This window comes from Orycteropus afer, unplaced genomic scaffold (genome assembly GCF_000298275.1).
Source record: "Orycteropus afer afer isolate SDZICR_OR568_19922 unplaced genomic scaffold, OryAfe1.0 scaffold00601, whole genome shotgun sequence".
Lineage (NCBI taxonomy): Eukaryota > Metazoa > Chordata > Mammalia > Tubulidentata > Orycteropodidae > Orycteropus > Orycteropus afer.
Genome location: NW_006922188.1, coordinates 1,021,399 through 1,026,316, shown reverse-complemented (window position 1 = coordinate 1,026,316; position 4,918 = coordinate 1,021,399). Strand labels below are relative to the sequence as shown.

At 38.7% G+C, this 4,918-nt stretch overlaps 1 pseudogene; it reads left to right on the top strand.

Annotated features, from left to right (window-relative positions):
* Positions 1-965: 965 nt before the first annotated feature.
* Positions 966-2,045, top strand: LOC103210370 (annotated as a pseudogene).
* Positions 2,046-4,918: the final 2,873 nt, after the last annotated feature.

The following is a 4,918-nucleotide window of genomic DNA, read 5'->3' as shown; positions in this document are numbered from 1 at the left end:
AAAACCAGCAAATAGAAATCCAGAAGATTAATGCAAAAATTTCAAAAATAGGTAATGCATTGGAAAAGAAAAGGAGTAGAATTGAATCAATGGAGGGCAGAATTAGTGAAATTGGAGGCACATCTCTTAATACTAATCTTTAGAAGAACAACCAGAAAAAAAGAATGAAAACAAAAATGAAGACAGCCTAAGAATTATATGAGACATCATCAAGAGGAATAAGTTACATGTGATTGGAATTTTAGAACAGGAAGAGACCAAAAAAGAAAAATCACTGAGAAAATTTTTGAAGATTTGTTGGAAGAAAATTTCCCTTATATCATAAAAGACAAAAAAGATATGCGTTCAAGAAATTCAGTGAACCCCAAATAGAATAAACAGCAAAAGAAAAACCACAGACACATATAATCAAACTTTCTAAAACCAAAGACAAAAATAGAATCCTGAAAGCAGATCAGGAAAAATGAAAACTCACCCACAAAGGAGAACAATAAGACTTCTTTGATTTCTCAGCAGAAGCCATGAATGTGAAAACACAATGGAATAACATACATAAAATCCTGAAAGAAACAAATTGTCAACCAAGAATTATATATCCAGCAAAACTGAGAAGATAATACAAATTATAGAGTAATATCAAGAAAGTAAATAAAGGTCCCTTGTTGCTCCCTGTAGTGCTCCTCCAAGATGCCGGCTTTGTGTCTTGGCTCCACTCCTGGGACACCACCCCCTACCATAGTGTATGCATACTGGCAGGTGCTCCACCACCCCCACACTGCCTGGCACCCACTGGACCTGCAGCTTCATTGAGCTCGGCCTGCGCTCCCACCCAGGCGGTGGCTGACATGGCGCCTGGCCCTGTTGCTGCGACTTGGAGGTTTCAGTAAGCAGATGCGTCTGTCCATTGTGACTCTTCTGCCTGAAGCTGTGCCCTCCTGTGCCCCTGCTTGGTGAATTGTGGAGCTATGGCAACCAAGGAGAAGAAACTGGAAACTGAGACTGCCAGGGCACAGCCAACTCCTTCATTGTCTGCCACTCAGAGCAAGCCTACACCTGTTAAACCAAACTATGCTCTCAAGTTCACCTTGGCTGGCCACACCAAAGCTGTGTCCTCTGTGAAGTTCAGCTCAAATGGAGAGTGGCTGGCCAGTTCCTCTGCTGATAAACTCATTAAAATTTGGGGGCTTATGATGGAAAATTTGAGAAAACCATATCTGGTCACAAACTAGGGATATCAGATGTCCTGGTCCTCAGACTCCAACCTCCTTGTCTCTGCCTCTGATAATAAAACCTTGAAGATCTGGGATGTGACCTTGGGGAAGTGTCTGAAAATCCCGAAGGGCCACAGCAATTATGTCTTCTGTTGCAATCCCCAGTCCAATCTCATCATCTTGAGATCTTTTGACGAAAGCATAAGGATATGGGATGTGAAAACAGGTAAGTGCCTCAAGACTTTGTCTGCTCACTTAACCTGGTCTCAGCTGTTCACTTCAATCATGATGGGTCCTTGATAGTTTCCAGTCGCTACAATGGCCTCTGTCGGATCTGGGACACAGCCTTGGGCCAATGCATGAAGACACTGATTGTGGTGGCCACCAGCCTGAGGGAGTGGAGGCCCCTGGAGCTGGGCAGCTAGGCCAGGCCTCCCAATTGTGATGATGATGATGACAACCACTGCCTCCCTCCCGGTGTCCTTCATGAAGTTCTCTCCAAATGGCAAGTATATCCTCTCCGCGATGCTGGACAACATGCTGAAACTCTGGGACTACAGCAAAGGGAAGTGCCTGAAGACATACACTGGCCACAAGAACGAGAAGTACTGCATATTCACAAACTTCTCTGTCACTGGTGGAAAGTAGATTGTGTCTGGTTCTGAAGATAACCTGGTTTACACCTGGAACCTTCAGACAAAAGAGATTGTACAGAAGTTACAAAGCCACACGGATGTTGTGATCTCAACAGCATGTCACCCAACAGAAAACATCATCATGTCAGCTGCATTAGAAAATGACAAAATGATTAAATTGTGGAAGAGTGATTGGTAAGCCCTTTGGATACATGTGAGAGACTATCAAGAAGTTGACCTAAATTGGCAAGAAACGGGGATTTCCAGAGCTGCTCCTGGGCTTGGAGTGGGGTTCTGGGAAGGGGCTGGGTCTGAGCTTCCTCATTGAGGGTTGCTTGACCAAGGAGGTACACGTGCACCACCAGAAAGTTCTAAAAGCTGCTGGTAATACTTCTAGCCAAGTCTCCTAACACTGTCTGGGGAAGAGTTCCTAGTCACATTGTGTTTCAACAGAGTCAACAAGAGTTTTTAATTTTTTATTATAAAAGGGTGAAGTTCAATTTCTCAAGTTTTTTTTTTTTTTTCCAGTCAATGTTCTGTACATTTTTGATAACTTCCTACCAAGGGCAAATGCTGTGACAGGCACCACTGTGGGCTTGGCGGCTCCCTGCTCATTTCCCTCATTCCTCGCACCCCGACCCTCCACAGAGCCAGCCCATTGTCTGCCCAGTAGATGCTCTGACTACACGGACCCCTTGCTCTTCACTGTTCATTGATTCCTGCTTGTAGAGGTTCTCAGTGTATTGTGATATCTTTCTGGAAAACATAGAACATTGTAAAGTTATTTTCATAAAAAAAGAAGAAAGAAAGTAAATAATAAACCTTCTCACCAAAATAAAAAGAAGAAAATCATAAAGACTTAGTAAACACTAAAACAACAGCAATAAAGGAAATGATAAGAAAATCTGAAAACAAAATGAACTCAGCACAGAACAATATATGGAACAAAGAAACCATCAACACCACATAGGCACACACGGATACACACACAAGAAACACAGAAAAATGACAGCAGTAGATTCATGTCTATTGATAATTACACTGAGTGCAAATGGATTAACTGTACCAATCAAAAGACAGAATGTAGCAAAATGGATAAGTAAACGTGACCCATCAGTGTGCTGTCTACAAGAAATAAAACTTAGACACAAAGACAAAAATAAGCTAACAAAATCAAAGGATGGAAGAACTTACATCATTCAAATGGAAACCAGAAAGAGCAAGAGTATTAACAATTCCTTATAAAATAGACGTTAAGACAAAAACCAGTGAAAGAGACAGAAAGGACATTATATAATGATTAAAGGCTCAAACCACCAAGAGGACATAACCATAATAAACATCTCACATCCAATGAAAGACTCTACAAATACATAAATCAAAGTACAAAATATGTAATTCAACACAATTAAAAGAGAAATAGACAACTTTGCTATAACAGCAGGAGTTGTTAACACACCACTTTCAATGAATGACAGAACAGCTAGAAACTCAACAAAGATACAGAAGATCTAACTAAACAACTTAATCAACCAACTAGACCTTATAGAAGTATATAGAATACTTTACCAAACAACAGTATAATATACATTCTTGTCCAGGGCATATGAAACATTCTCCAGAATAGATTGTGTGTTAGACCACAAAGCAAGCCTCAATAAATGTAAAAATACCAAAATATTACAAAACATCTTCTCAGATCACAATACCATAAAATTAGAAATCAACAGCAGGAAGATCAAGAAAACAACTAAATAAATGGTAACTGAGTAACACCCTGCTTAAAAACTACTAGATAGTACAATAAATAAACAATATTCCTTTAACCAAATTAGGATAAAAACATAACATATCAGAATGTTTGGAACACAGCAAAAACAGTGCTCAGAAGACTATTTATAACAATAAACACACAAGTCAAAGAATGAGAAAGAACCAAAATCAACACCTAAGCCAACATCTCCCACAATTAGAAAAAGAACAGCAAAAAAAAAAAAAAAGAAAAGAAAAGAAAAGAAAGAAAGCCTTATAGTCACCAGAAGAAAGGAAATGATAAAGATTCAAGCAAAATAAATGAAAAACAAACAAACAAACAAACAAACAGAAGAGCAATAGGAAAAATGAAGACTAGAAGTTGGTTCTTTGAAAGGATTAAAAAATTGACAAGCCACTGGTAAATTTAACAAAGTAAAAGATGGAAAAGAAGTAAATAGCATGATTAAGATATGAAATAACAATGCCCAGCAGAACCAACTGAAATAGATAATAACAGAATACTATGAAGAACTTAAACAAATTTGGAAAACCTAGAAAAAATACCCAAACTAACACAATCTGAGATAGAAAATTTGAAGGGACTCATCGCAAAAGAAGAAACTGAACATATCTTAACAAAAACTCTCAAAAACAAGTCCTGGCCCAGACAGCTTCATTGGTGAATTCTATCAAACATTCAGAGAAAAGCTGACAACAATTCTGCTCCAACTATTCCAGAACATAGAAAAGGATAGAATACTCTTGAACTCATTCTATGAAGCATGCATAACTCTGATAACAAAACCAGGCAAAGAAAGCACTGAAAAAAAAAAAAAATTATAGACCAATAGGAGCTCTGGTAGCATAGTGCCTAAGGCACTTGACTGCTAACCAGAAGGCTGGCGGTTCAAACCCACCAGCCACTCCTCGGAAGGAAGATGGGGCAATCTACTTCTGTAGTGATACTGCCTTGGAAACCCAAGGAGGGGTCGCTATGAGTCGGATCCAACTCGACGGCACATAACAACAACAACTCTTCATAGACATAGATGCAAAAATTGTCGAGAAATTCTAACTGTAGAATCCCATAACATAACAAATAAATAAATAAATAATACATCTCAATCAAGTGGGATGCAAGGATGGTTCAACATTAGAAAAACAAATTACTCCATCACAAAATAAAACAAAGAAAAGAACAATATAATCATATCAATTGATAAAGGAAAGGCATTTGCCAAAATCCAGCACCCATTCTTGATAAAAATGCTCAGCAAAATAGGAATAGAAGAGAAATTTCTCAACATAATTAAGGTC